Below are 15,170 nucleotides of genomic sequence, written 5' to 3'. Positions count from 1 at the left end.
TACCTCATCTGGAAATTGGGGATTAAGACTGTGAGCCCCATGTGGGACAGGGAATGTCCAACCTGATTGGCTTGCATCTACCCCAGCGCTTAGAACAGAGCTTGGCACAAGGATAAGTGCTTAACAAAGCACACAGTGAAGTGCTTAACAAATACCACTATTATTTCTATGGAAGGAGGGAGGGAAGCAAGGGAAAAAAGGAAGGCTGGCTCCTTTTTCGGGGGGGGGGGGGACCTTAATGTTTACAAAATAAAATATGCGTGGATCTGGGAGCCCCCCGCCCCGCCCCATCTTCCTACAAAAGGCCTGAATGCTTAGTATATAAGGACAGCAATCTCGCCCACCTCCTCCATGCCTTCTTTGCCATCACCCTCTGTGATTCCCCCAAACATCCCAGGCCTCAGCCCAGTTGTAAAATAATTATGGGATTTGTTAAGCACTTACTATGTGCCAGACACCATTCTAAGTGCTGGGGTAGATACAGGCTAATCAGGTTGCACAGTCCCTGTCCCACATGGGGCTCACAGTCTCAATCCCCATTTTCCAGATGAGGGAACTGAAGGGACTTGTCCAAGGTCACGCAGCAGACAAGTGGCACAGCAGGGATTAGAACCCATGACCTTCTGACTCTCAGGCCCATACTCTATCTACTACACTATGCTGCTTCTCTAATGAGACTGCTGTCATGTTGTTCGACAACCAGATCACAAGCAGGGAGGTTAAGGGGAGAGGAATGTAGCCCACTGACAATTCTCGGGGGCAATGGGAGCCGTGGGTAACTGGAACACCTGAAATCCCTTCAGATAGCTCCAGCACTTATGTGCTTACTTATACTATTTAATATGCTTTGGTATATAGGTTTTTTTCAGTTATACATTCTTTTGATTATTTGGGCAACTGGGGTTGCGATGTGTAGATCGAGAGACAGCTGGATAATCTAGAAGCTGGCAAACTAGTAGGTTGCAGGGATTGAGTGATTTGTCTAAGTTGCACAGTGAGACCAAGGCCAGAGACTAGAAGAGGATCCAGACATCCTTGTTTTCCCTCTAGACTATAAACTGCTGAGGGCAGGGAATATGTCTGTTTATTGTTGTATTGTACTCTCCCAAGTACTTAGTACAGTGCTCTGCACACAGTAAGCACTCAATAAGTACAACTGACTCACTTGTTTTAGGTCACAGTCAGCCAATCTGGATAGCTCGGGCTATAATTTTTTTTTTTAAACTTGCTTTCTGCTTCTCCCCACCAAAAAGAGGGGTAGGGGGTGGCAACTGGAAGGGGGAAGAGGACACTCAGGGCAGTCACTGTGACTCAGAAGTACCTGTGCAGTACAGATGATAATTTACAGGTGATAACTCTCCCCACCTTCAAAACTGTATCAAAAGCACATCTTCTCCAAGAGGCATTCCCCTGACTAAGCCCTCATTTCTTCTTCTCCCACTCCCTTCTGTCTGGCCCTTGTACTTGGATTTGCAGTTAGAAAAAAGCAGCATGGAGTAGTGGATAGAGCACGAGCCTGGGAATCAGAAGACTGTGTGTTCTAATCCCACCTTCGCCATATATCTGCTGGGTGACCTTGGATAAGTCACTTTATTTTTCTGTGCCTCACCTACCTCATTTGTAAAATGGGGATTGAGAGTGTGATTCCATGTGGGACAGGGACTATATCCAACCTGATTTGCTTGTATCCACGCCAGCATTTAGTACAGTGTCTGGCACATAGTAAGAGCTTAGCAAATACCACAATTATTATTATTTGTACCCTTCATTCACTCCTTCAGCCCCACAACACTTACATACAAATCCATAATTTATTTACTTATTTTAATGTCTGTCTCCTCTTGCAGACTATAAGCTCGTTGTCAGCAAGTAACGTCTACCAACTCTGTTATACTGTACTCTCCCAAGCATTTAGGACAGTGCTCTGCACACAGTAAGCACTCAGTAAATATGATTGATTGCTTGATTGTGCCTTCACCAGTCTACTGGAGCTGAACCCTAGGGGCTCCATTTTTCGCCTCCATTTTCGCAAGGAAGAAAGCATGTAGCATTCTGTGAAGAAGGTCCCAGGAGATTCATTCATTCATTCAATCATATTTATTGAGCGCTTACTGTGTGCACAGCACTGTACTAAGCGCTTGGGAAGTCCAAGTTGGCAATACATAGAGATGGCCCCTACCCAACAATGGGCTCACAGTCTGGCCTGCCCAAGGTAGGGGACCTCTGTGTCCAACCTGATTATATTGTATTTATTCCAGTGCTTAGTACAGTGCTTGCTTGGCACATAGCAAACACTTAACAAATACCATTTAAAAAAAAAAGGCTGTCGGAGAACTCTGAACATGACCAACTGAACTAGCAGGTGGAAAATGGACTCTAAGATGGCTGATGCCCTAAGAAACAGTGAGAGGATGGTGCTAACCTGGCCTCAAACTTCAGAGTTCCCTGAGGGTTTAGGGAGTTATGGGAGTATCCAATCTTCTATTTGGCTGCAAGACCCCAACTCCCTCAGACACCTGGCTTCTTGAGCAGTTCAATCATAACCATCAAACAGCAAGACCAGTTCACCCACCATGAGGTCCAGGAACGCAAAGACCAATCAGCAACCAGGCTCTGCTCACCTCTACACAGCACATCGTCACAGCAGGCCATGAGAGGAGAATAATGGAGGACAGGAAACTCAAGCAGGTGCTCTGTGGGGAGCTGAAATAGAGAGGGAATGCGAGCCAGGGGAGCAGGACAGGTTTAGAGATTTGGAGATGCTGTCTCAAATGGAAGGGACAGCTATGGGTGATGTTACAGCTCCTGAAGGGCAGAAGCTTCAGGGAGATGGTGGGGAGAGGTGCAAGAGGCTAAACGAAAACATCTCTGGATGCTGTGGTTCCTGAGTGACAGCATTCAAAATGGGCACAGAGAAGAATGGACTGCTCAAGACCCAAGTTCACATTGGTAGCATCATCCTATTCAGGAAGATCAGCTAGGTATGTTGGAAGTGTGGAGGGTCTGCAGTTAACAAAGGGTGAAAGGACTTGATGATAGAGAACCTGGTGGGTGTGCTGAATGCAGCCCAGTGACAGTCAATCAATCAATCAATCAATCAATCGTATTTATTGAGCGCTTACTATGTGCACAGCACTGTACTAAGCGCTTGGGAAGTACAAATTGGCAACACATAGAGACAGTCCCTACCCAACAGTGGGCTCACAGTCTAAAAGGGGGAGACAGAGAACAGAACCAAACATACCAACAAAATAAAATAAATGGGATAGAAATGTACAAGTAAGATAAATAAATAAATAGAGTAATAAATATGTACAACCATATATACATATATACAGGTGCTGTGGGGAAGGGAAGGAGGTAAGATGGGGGGATGGAGAGGGGGACGAGGGGGAGAGGAAGGAAGGGGCTCAGTCTGGGAAGGCCTCCTGGAGGAGGTGAGCTCTCAGCAGGGCCTTGAAGGGAGGAAGAGAGCTAGCTTGGTGGAGGGGCAGAGGGAGGGCATTCCAGGCCCGGGGGATGACGTGGGCCGGGGGTCGACGGCGGGAGAGGCGAGAACGAGGTACAGTGAGGAGATTAGCGGTGAAGGAGCGGAGGTTGTGGGCTGGGCAGTAGAAGGAGAGAAGGGAGGTGAGGTAGGAGGGGGCAAGGTGATGGAGAGCCTTGAAGCCCAGGGTGAGGAGTTTCTGCCTGATGCGCAGATTGATTGGTAGCCACTGGAGATTTTTGAGGAGGGAGCACACACACACACACACACACACACACACACACACACACACACACTCTCTTTGTCAGAAGCAGCCTGCTCCCTAGGGACAGGCTCTTGGATCCCGCCAGGGCCTGTGATAATTTCCAGCACCACCTGCCATGTGCTTCCGAGAAGGGCCTCTACGAGAGGATGTTATGGATGTCTCCCCGGTGCCAGCCAGTCCTGCGGTCTGCCAGCCGAGGCAGCAGCCCCCCGTTTGGCTTATCAGACAGCGAGACAAGACAAGTGCAGTCAGGTGACCACATCCTTCCTCACGATATGCTTTCCCTGGGTGGGTAAAGGACAGGAGACAGTATCAGAGAAACCACAGGGTGTGTCAACCAGAATGCTGACAGCAGATCATCACTTTTTGCCAGCAGCAGCCCAGCCAGCTCTCCCCTCCTCGAGAGATCTTTTTTGCATTAGGCCACTGGGTCCAAACACCAGCGACTGAATGCCAGTGACTCCTGGGGCTGGAAAAGACCTCTGGAGGTCATCTAGTCCAACCCCCTGCCTCCAGGCAGGACTATACCAAGGCCACCCCAGAGAAGACGCCGTGAGCAGGATAGAGTGCTGCTCAGATGGGTTCATGAGGTCATCCTGGCTGACTTTTCCTTTGCTTCTGGGTATTCTGGTTGCTGCAGCTGCTGTTGCTACTGCTGATGCCGACTAATTCTCAACTGTTCTAAGTTTTCTCCTTCTATGCTCTCCCACACGCTTAGTACAGTACTCTGCACACAGTAGACACTCTATATACACTATCAATCGACTGACATTTCCGTCAATGAATAACTGGGAAACTGGTTGACATTTCTTGATGAATATCAACTAGACCACTTGTGCCAAACACCTACACTAAAAGGAAAGAGTTGAAGGAGAGAGTTACAAATTACAATTCCTGCCCTGAGATTGATGATGATGATGATGACATGCAAATTCGTGAAGCGTTCCATATTTTTCTATTTATTTTGTTAATGATGTGCATTTAGCTTTAATTCTATTTGTTCTGACGACTTGACACCTGTTCACATGTTTTGTTTGGTTGTCTGTCTCCTCCTTCTAGACTGTGAGCCCGTTGTTGGGTAGGGACCGTCTCTATATGTTGCCAAGTTGTACTTCCCAAGAGCTTAGTACAGTGCTCTGCACACAGTAAGAGCTCAATAAATACAATTGAATGAATGAATGAATGAATGAATAGTATTTGTTAAGCTCTTACTATGTTTCAAGTGCTGTTCTAAGTCCTGGGGTAGATACAAGCTAAGCAGGTTGGACACAGTCCCTGTCCTAAAGAAACTCACAGTCTTAACCCCCATTATACCAAGGAAGTAACAGGCACAGAGAAGCTAAATTATTTGCTCAAGGTCACACAGCAGTCAAGTGGCAGAGCCAGTATTAGAACCTAGGTCTTTCTGACTCCCAGGGCCCATGCTCTATCCACTAGGCCATGCTGCAATCTGCTCAAATGTGTCCACAAAGCTTCAAATGTGACCAATGTGTGTGTGTGGGGACAGGGGAGGGCTAGAACTTGGGGTTGGCCAAATGCTTTGCTCTACCATTTCATGCTGGCCCTCTTCCATGAGTTCCCCACACTCAGATACCCGTCCCCTTGTCCTTGCTATTTCATTCATTCAATCGTATTTATTGAGCACTTACTGTGGGCAGAGCACTGTACTAAGCACTTGGGAAGTACAAGTACAAAAGTTGGCAACATATAGAGCCCAACAGTGGGCTCACAGTCTAGAAGGGGGAGACAGAGAACAAAACAAAACAAAACATATTAACAAAATAAAATAAGTAGAATAAATATGCACAAATAAAATAAATAAATAAATAAATAGAGTAAGAGTAATAAATACATACAAACATATATACATATATACAGGTGCTGTGGGGAGGGGAAGGAGGTAAGGCAGGGGGATGGGGAGGGGGAGGAAGGGGAGAGGAAGGAGGGGGCTTAGTCTGGGAAGGCCTCCTGGAGGAGGTGAGCTCTCACTAGGGCCTTGAAGGAAGGCCAGTGGACTTCCTTGAGGAAGTAAACTTTCTTTGCCATCTTTTTACCTACCAGCTCTCTTCTCTAGTCCATCCCGCTTTCATCCAGCTCGCACACTTTGGTCCTCCCAAGCTCTGTGAACTGCCTGTCCCTCACTCTTGAAGCCCCTTCCTCCAGCCTCTTGCTCATGCTGATCTCCCTGGCTGGACCTCCCTTCCCTGCCTTGGCCTTTCCCGTCTTCACAATCCTTTTAAAAAGCCTGCCTCCCCAGACTGGAAAGCAGCGTGGCCTAAATGAAAGAGCACAGGCCTGGGTGTCAGAAAACCTGTGTTCTAGTACCATCTACCACTTATCTGCAGTGTGACCTTGGACAAGCCCCTTGACTTGTTTGGGTTTCAATTTCCTCATCTGTAAAATGGGTATTCGATACCTGTTCTCTTTCTGGCTGAGACGTGAGCCCCCATTGGCGAAAGGGACTGTGTCCAACCCGATACCCTTGTATCTACCTCAGTGTATTCATTCATTCATTCAGCTGTATTTATTGAGCGTTTACGGTGTGCAGAGCACTGTACTAAGTGCTTGGAAAAGTACAATACAACAATAAACAATGATATTCCCTGCCCACAACAAGATTAGAGGGGAGAGACAGAAATCAGTACAAATAAATAAAATGACAGATATGTACCAGTGCTGTAGGGCTGGGAGGGGAGATGAACAAACGAAGCTAGGCAGGGTGAAGCAGAAGGGAGTGGGAGAAGAGGAAGCTGGGGCTTGGGGAAGGCCTCTTGGAGGAGATATCCCCTCATTAAGGCTTTGAAGCCTGGGAGAGTACTTACCCCAGTGCTTAGTATAGTGCCTGGTACATTGTAAGTGCTTAACAAATAACCCAATTATTATTGTAATTCTAAGAATAGTGCTTGGCACATAGTAAGAGCTAAACAAATACCATCATTATTAATGATAATTGCTAATTATCATTAATAATAATAATTCCCAACACCCTGTGTAATCTCAACCCAAAGCCACCCTTAGCACATGCATTGAGGAGTGGATAGAGCACGGGCCTGGGAGCTAGAAGGTCATAGGTTCTAATTCTGACTTTCCCACTTGTCTGATATGAGGCCTTGGGCAAGTCATTTCACTTCTCTGTGCCTCAGTTACTTCATCTGTAAAATGGGAATTAAGACTGTGGGCCCCATGTGGGACTAGGACTGTCTCCAACCCAATTTGTTTGTATACACCCCAGTGCTTGGTACAGTGCCTGGCACAGAGTAAGTGCTTAACAAATATCACAATTATTGTTTTTATCTATATCGGTAGTATATTTGATCATTTATTCATCTACTTCACCTTGACATTCTTAATCCTACCAGTTATATCTTTGTTCTTTCGCCTGTTCCCACTATTTTGCAATAATTTATGTCTGCTTGCCTTCCCCATTAAATCATAAACTCCTTTAGGGCATGGATGGTGTCTTTTGCTTCTAGTACATTGTCCTGAGTGCCTAGTATAGTGTTCTGCACACAGGAGCTGCTTAATAAACAATACTGATTGATCAATGGATTGTTAGGTGGGCTCTCGGAGTTCATGGAATACCTCTCATAGATGGCTGCCGCCACTTAAAAATAGTGCTAGCGTGCTCTCTGTCAATTAGATGAGCCCGGTGACACTGTGGTTCTTGATATGAGTCTGGCGGTGGGACTAGTGCTTTGAGACTGTGCTGATTTTATCTGATCTGCTCAAGCGTCGTTTATATTCCGTTTGTCCCTGCCAGTTAGGGTCCGTCAGCAACATTCTCCTGTCAGCACACTGCACTGAGCTGGTAACTTTTATGAAAGCCTACTTCCAATTTAAAGGACACCATTCTGTTCCATTTTTTCTTGTTTTGCTTGTGGCTGAGAGGTTTCTTTTCTGTTCCAACAGACTGTCTTCTCCCATGCCTTGTTTTTCAGTTTACTTCAGTATTTACACCACAGTACAGTCCTTTTATTTTTTCCCTTGGAGTCAGCAAACACTTCCTGGTAGCAAGCGATGGGGGATAATTCAAGCCCCAGTCCCAAAGGGTTTACCCACTGAGTTAAGAAAGCAATTGAGGGACTGTAACACACAAAAGAAATGCCAACTTCAGAGCTTCCTTATTTTCCTGAAGCCTCTCATTTTCCTTGTTGAAGTAAGAGAACTATATCAAGACCTTAACCCCCACAACTTTTTTTCCCCAGAAGCTAGACAATCTAGAAATCTCTGGCTGAGCCCTAAAATACATTGGCTTTCCTGAAATCTTTCCCACCTCCCTCCTCCTCCTCCCCCACACCATTTCTTTAAACCCAACATGCCCTCTCCTGATTTTCCCCTCAACCGGAAACTGAACTAAGGATTTCCTAATGGTATTAACTTGGTGGGAAGAAACTGATGGGCTGTGGAGACACATTCCAAACAGGGTCCATAGCCCACCTGGGTTTCGTCCTGCAGGAGCCCGGACAAACCATGCAATATTAATTTTCTGTGGCTTGAGCAGCCCTCGGCAGACAGAGTTTTTATTGAATCTGGCCTGCCAACTGTGGGGATTAGAATTTGCCTGGCTACTCAGATAGAAATAAGTGTTCCCAGAAAAAAAGCTGCAGTCTCTCCCCACTCTCCACCCCCGGTCCTCCCAATGGTGGTTTCTGTGCTTCAGAGCTTTCCAAAATTTGTCTGTACTCAGGAAGAGTCATGTTTTTTCTGAAAAGACCCACTCCCCATACCCACCTGGCTCCACTATTCCTTCCTGCCGCTCGCTACTGCTCTCTTCCTCTTCTCTTCTGGGAAAATGCATTCAGCTGGTCTGGAATCAGAGGATCTCCCCTCAAGCCTGCATAGAGAAGCACCATGGTGAAGTGGATAGACCCCGGGCCTGGGAGTCATGGGTTCTAATCCTGGCTCTACCACTTCTCTGCTGTGTGGCCTTGGGCAAATCACTTCACTTCTCTGGGCCTCAATTACCTCATCTGGAAAATGGGGATTGAGACTGTGAGCCCCACATGGGAAAGGGACTACGTCCAACTTGATTTGCTTGTATCCACCCCAGTGCTTAGTACAGTGCCTGGCACCTAGTAAGTGCTTAACAAATGTCATTACTATTCTTATTATTGTCACTGGGCGGGGATATGCCTGGGAAGCTGGGGAGGGAACCTAAACTTCCACTACGAGTATTCCCTCTCCCTTCCTAGTCCCCTCCATTGCCTAACTTTGAGCCTAGACAGAGAGGTGGGGTGGAGATTGTTGTGGGAGGGAAAGTTCAGCCCAGGCACAGTATTAGAAGGACTCAGCCTCCTGCTCAGTTTCGCATCTCCTGCATTTCCAGTCCAATGGTTTTTGCTGCTGCTGCCGAAGCAGCAATGTTGGAGGTTGGGGCAGGGGTAGACACTGGAAAAAGAAGTGTGCCTGCTGCCCTGACAAGCCTACATATCCTGGACAGTCAGGACTGGGCAGCAATCAAAGGCATGGTGTAGTGGATAGAGCACGGGCCTCGGAGTCAGAAGGTCATGGGTTCTAATCCCAGCTCTGCCACTTGTCTGCTATGTGGCCTTGGGCAAGTCACTTCACTTCCCTGTACCCCATTACCTCATCTGTAAAATGGGGATTGGCACTGTAAGCCCCACATGGGACAGGGACTGTGTCCAACATGATTTGCACGTATCCACCTCAGCACATAGTACAGAGCCTGGTGCATAGTAAGCATTAAACAAATACCACATTGCTGTCCAGGGGTTAAGGGGCTGGACTAGGCCAGAGGTTAGGATGCGTGGATGCTGATCCCAGCTCCTCTAGTGTGACCTCAACTTCCCCCTCTGTGGACTGGGGTTGGGAATAATAATAATAATAATGGCATTTGTTAAATGCTTACTATGTGCCAAGCACTGTGGTGGATACAAGTAAATTGGGTTGGACACAGTTCCTGTCCCATGTGGGGCTCTTGGTCTCAATCCCCATTTTCTAGATGAGGTAACTGAGGCCCAGAGAAGTCACCCAGCAGACATGTGGCAGAGCCAGAATTAGAACCCATGACCTTCTGGTTCCCAGGCCCATACTCTATCTACTATGCCATGCTGCTTTTTTATGGCATGGCCCCCTCTCATTCAGCAGGCTTGGCAAAAAGGACAGAGGAGCTCTAGAATGTGAAAGCCCTTGGAAGGAAAGATTGCTGAGAAAATCCAAAGGATTTTTGGGTGAGTCTGCACACCTGCCGGACGTTTTGGGGTTCCTTTTCCCAGATGAGAATATGTGGGTTCAATCCTGGAGGGCCACGCTTACTTGTGCCTTTGGGGTTTATTGAAATGCTGTTAATAATTACAGTGCCCCTATGTCAGGGCCTGAGCTTGTGGAGCTGGCTTCCCCTTCTATCCACAGTGCCAAATTCCTCCATGCAAAATGGATAAGATTATGACTTTCTTGTTCCAGAAGGCGCCTACACATCCCCCCTAGTTCTGGGTTTATCTCTGACGGGTGGGGAGCCAAGGCAAGCAGGGTGGATTTGTAGATAAATCGGATCTACAAATTCCAATTCTTTTCACCAGGGTTATGGCAGGGACAGGAGTCCAAGTACACGGGACCTAGAATTCCCCCTAAATGTTGAGATTCCTATTCTCAGCTCCCACTTGAACAGCACACCCCACATACCACTCTCCCTTCTGTTTTCCATCTCTGATCTTTTCCCTTCCATTTCCCTCTAACTTTCCAGTTTCTTGTCCCGCATCCAGGCAGGTCCCCACTTGGACAGATGATGATGATGATGATGATGATTGTAATACTTATTAAGTGCTTACTATGTGCTAGGCACTGTATTAAGCATGGGGGGGGGGGGCAAATACAATCCCACATGGGGCTCACAGACTTAATCCCCATTTTACAGATGAGGTAACTGAAGCCCAGAGAAGTGAAATGACTTGCCCAAAGTCACACAGCAGACAAGTGGCAGAATACGGATTGGAACCCAGGTCCTCCGACTGCCAGGCCCATGTTCTTTCCATTAGGCCATGCTGCTTCTCAAGAACCTCCATTGGTTGCCCATCCGCACCAGACAGAAATGCCTTACCATTGGCTTTAAAGATCACCTTGCCTGCTCCTGTCCTACCTTATTGATTTCCTACTAAAACCCAGCCCTCACATTTCTCTCTTCTAATGCCAACTTACTCACTGTACCTCAGTCTCATCTATCAAACCCTTTGCCCACATCCTGCCCCTGGCTTGGAACTCCCTCCCCCCTTCCTATATGACAGACGATCACTCTCCTTGCCTTCAAAGCCTTATTAAAATCACGACTTCTGCAAGAGGCTTCCTGAACTAAGCCTTCATTTCCCCTATTCCACCCCCCATTCATGTCTCCTTTGAACTTGCATTTGTATCCTTTTTGCAACCCACCCTCAGCTCCACAGGACTTATGGTACATATCTGTAATTCATTTATTTCAATGTCTGTTTCCCTCTCTAGGCTGTAAGCTCTTTGTGGGCAGGAAATACATCTATCAAGTGTGTTATATTGTACTCTGCCAAGCACTCTGTGCTCTGCACACATTAAGGTTCAATAAATTTGATTGATGGATTAATTGATCGATAGATGGGGCAGGAGCCGTCTAGGGTCCAGGGCAGCCTAACCTGCATGTGAAAGTGGGTCCAGTGAGATTTTTGGAAGCTATTTTCAAGGCATTTTTAGGTGGAAGAAGGACCTATTCCTGAACTCCATATCGAGCAAGGCTTTGATCGAAGACCGCTTCTTGGGTAGACAGGCTCTGGGGCTGGACCCAGAAAGGCAGCTTTTTTTATGAATGAAAGCATTGAAATCGAATCCCCCTTCCTCTCCCCACAGAAACCACACAGAAATAAAGCCCATCACCTGTTGGTGTCCCAAGAAAAAGGAACGTGAAATTAAAAATAGAAAAAAAAAGATGAATCTCCTTAATTATGTGCTTTCCATAAAGCTCCAGAATTACCTCCCCAAATGCGTGGAAGGTGCCCTAGTTGTAATTCCCCCAACATCTCCTTTTGATCCATCCTCTGTAAAGTGATATTTCTATATTTACTTAAACAGCTATTTAAAGAGGAATTCCTCATAATTACTCAGCCACAGATAGATGACACTGTTTGGCTATGTTTATTTAGTTTCTATTAGTGATTGGCAAAATGTCCATGGTGGCTTTAAAGCATATATAGATGAATGACCTGCTGATCACAAAATAAAGTATGATGATCTTTTTAGTCCTCATGGGAAATGGCATGAAGAGAAGGGACACTCATCATCGTCACCTTCTACCATTTCATGATAAAAATACGAAATCCAATCATTTCTGAGTTGGCTTAAAAGGATGGTTTTGTAGTTTTGGAAAGGAATCCTTGTTTGGATCTGCCTAAATGTGTGTGAGAAGGTTTTTTAAATGTCTCTCACATTCAAACCCTCACCCACACCCAGAGTGATGGAAGTGTTACTGCTAATGGATTCAGGGAATTATTAAATAACATTTATTTTCTCTTCAATGAAGACTTTTTAAACAGCAATTTGTTTCCTGCCAGACTATAAAACCAAAATAGCTGCCTGCTGGAGTAAAAATGATACTTAAGGAGGAGCTCTCTCTTCTTAAAAGTTCTGTGACACTTACTGGAAATTATGGACAAACTTCTCAAGTTCACAGAGAACTTTTGGCTACTAACATCTACAAGCTTCCTTAAGCAGGTAGTCTTAGAAGTGCAGCAACCGTAAGCAACAAATGAACAAACCCTATCAATCAATAGTATTTATTGAGTGCTTTTTTTAAAAGATACTAGTTGAGCACTTACCATGTGTCAGGCATTGTACTAAGCGCTGGGGTAGATATAAGCTAATCAGGTTGGACCCAGTCAATGTCCCACATGGGGCTCACTGTCTTATTCCCCATTTTTACAGATGAGGTAACTGATGCAGAGAAGTTAAGTGATTTGCCCAAAGTCACACAGCAGACAAGTGTCAGATCCGGGATTAGAACCCAGGTCCTTCTGACTCCCAGTCCCTTGCTCTATCCACTAGGTCATGATGCTTCTCGTGCAGAGCACTGTACTAAATGCTTGGGAAAGTATAATATAACAGGGTTGACAGACCCAAACCCTGACCTCGAGGAGTTTACAATCTACAGGGGATAATCTATCAACATCATTCTCAAATCATCAGGGGTAATCCGAATGGCCAGGATTTTAACAGAGGCACTCCAACCGCAGATGGGTTTAGCAGTAGGATAAGCAACCTGTGATAGCAATCCAGAAAGGAAACTGTGGTAATTCTCCAGAAAAAACCCAGAACCTGTTGACTCTTATTCACAGAGATCTGTTTCATATGCACAGAAACCTAGTAAGAAATGTCCTGACCACAATTATTATTATTATTGTTATCCAAAATAGAGCTTGTGTCCCAGGGGGTTTAAATAGCTGTGGAAGTCCATCCATGTTCAAGCTCCAGGAAACACGTTTTCTTCCTAAATTTTCCAAATCATTAATTTTTTATCCCCACATTTTAAGAAGCTGTTTTATCTGTAAAGGAATAAAGGAATTGGTCTCATTATCCTCGAGTGATCTGTTGTTATCATCAAACAGCAAAGGAGGTGCTCACAACCCCATTGTATATTAAAAACTTCCTTCTAGCTAATGCCCACTTCCATCCTTTTAGCTGGCCAAGAAGGCAAATGGTGGATGGTCGATGGTAGATGATGGAATCAGGAAAGTAAGGAAGTGTGAATTTCCCTTTTCTTCCACCTTGCTCCTTTCTTCCCATTCCCTCCAGCCCAGCATCAGGTTTATAGACTCTAGAAAGAGATTAGGACAGGTCACCTGGTTTATCTCCTGGCTTCAGGCTGACAGGCCAGATTGTTGACCATGTTTGAAGACATCCAAAGAAAGATCTGTGAAGCAGTGTGGCCTAGTGGAAAGAGCAAGGGCCTGGGAATCAGAGAACCTAATCCTGACTCTGCCACTTGTTTGCTCTGTGACACTGGGCAAGTAGCTTAAATTCTCTAAGCCTCAGTTCCCTCAAAGGCAAATGGAAATTAAATACCTGTTCTCCCTGCTACTCAGACCGTGAGCTCCATGCAGGACAGAGACTGCGTCTGACTTAATTAACCTGTACCTCCAATGCTTAAAACAGTGTTTGCCACATAGAAAGCACTTAAAAATACCATAAAAAGAAAGAGATTCTACAAACAACATCCCTCAGTTCCCTGTTGAGCATTCAAACAACCTCTTTCTCCAGGAGTCCTTCACTAACTCTAACCTCAATCTCTACTGGTTCGGATTAAGATCATTTCTTCTGAAGGAACTAGGATGGGGCCAGAGTTTGCTGGGTTTTCCTCCCTCCAGGGAGCAGGCTCCTCCTCCTTTTAAAGAGGCCGAAAGAGGACTAAAATCCTAGATGTTTGTGAGGAACAAGGGTAACTCTGCAGTTGCAAGTGGTTTTCTCTGAGATGGTCAAGTAGATGGGGCTCTGCCTCCAGGCCTCACTTCTATAGGTGAAGTCTTTCCTCACTTCTCCTTCATGTTATCTTGTCTAATGCTGTCGAGTCGTTTCCGTTTCCGACCCATAGTGACACCACAAACACAACTCTCCCAGAACGCCCTGCTCTCCATCTGCAATCATTCTGGTAGTGTATCCATAGAGTTTTCTTGGTAAAAATATGGAAGTGTTTTACCACTGCCACCTTCTGTGCAGTAAACTCGAGACTCCACCCTTGACTCTCTCCCATGCCGCTGCTGCCCAGCATGGGTGAGTTTTGACTTGTAGCAGATGGCCTTCCACTCGCTAGCCATGGGCCAAGCTAGGAATGGAATGAGTATGCCTCTGCTTGACTCTCCCTCCTGTAGCCAAGACTGGTAGAGTACTGGACACTCTCCAGGTGCAACCCTGAGAGGGGCCCTCATGTTATACTGCACTCAATTTACTGCAAGACAAGTGAAGCATTCTGAGGAATTGGACCCAAACTGCCCTGGGGAATGGCTCTTTTTTTGAATTTTATGGTATTTGTTAAGTGCTTACTGTATGCCAGGGACAGTACTAAGCTCTGGGATGATGATGATGATGATGATGATAATGGTATTTGTTAGTGCTTACTATGTGTCAGGCACTATGCTAAACACTGGGATAGATAAAAGGTAATTGGGTTGGACACAGTCCCTGTCCCACATAGGGCTCACAGTCTTCATCCCCATTTTGCAGATGAGGAAACTGAAGCCCAGAAAGGTGACTTGCCCAAAGTCACACCCAGCATTGTGGGCAGGGAATGTGCCTACCAGTTCTGTTATATTGTTATACTGTACTCTCCTAAGCTCTTAATACAGTGCTTTGTACACAATAAGCACTCAATATTGATTGATTGATTGATGTGGCAGAGCCAGGATTAGAAACCAGGTCCTCTGACTCTCAGGCCCATGCCCTTTCCACCAT

At 45.9% G+C, this 15,170-nt stretch overlaps 1 non-coding gene across 1 annotated transcript; it reads right to left on the bottom strand.

Annotated features, from left to right (window-relative positions):
- Positions 1-14,502: 14,502 nt before the first annotated feature.
- LOC119925978 lies at positions 14,503-14,640 on the bottom strand. Its single transcript, XR_005449898.1, has one exon. It is a non-coding gene; the product is annotated as a small nucleolar RNA SNORA7 (small nucleolar RNA).
- Positions 14,641-15,170: the final 530 nt, after the last annotated feature.

Source organism: Tachyglossus aculeatus, chromosome 3, assembly GCF_015852505.1.
Source record: "Tachyglossus aculeatus isolate mTacAcu1 chromosome 3, mTacAcu1.pri, whole genome shotgun sequence".
Lineage (NCBI taxonomy): Eukaryota > Metazoa > Chordata > Mammalia > Monotremata > Tachyglossidae > Tachyglossus > Tachyglossus aculeatus.
The sequence above is the reverse complement of the archived record's forward strand: the minus strand, read 5'-3'. Positions and strand labels throughout refer to the sequence as shown.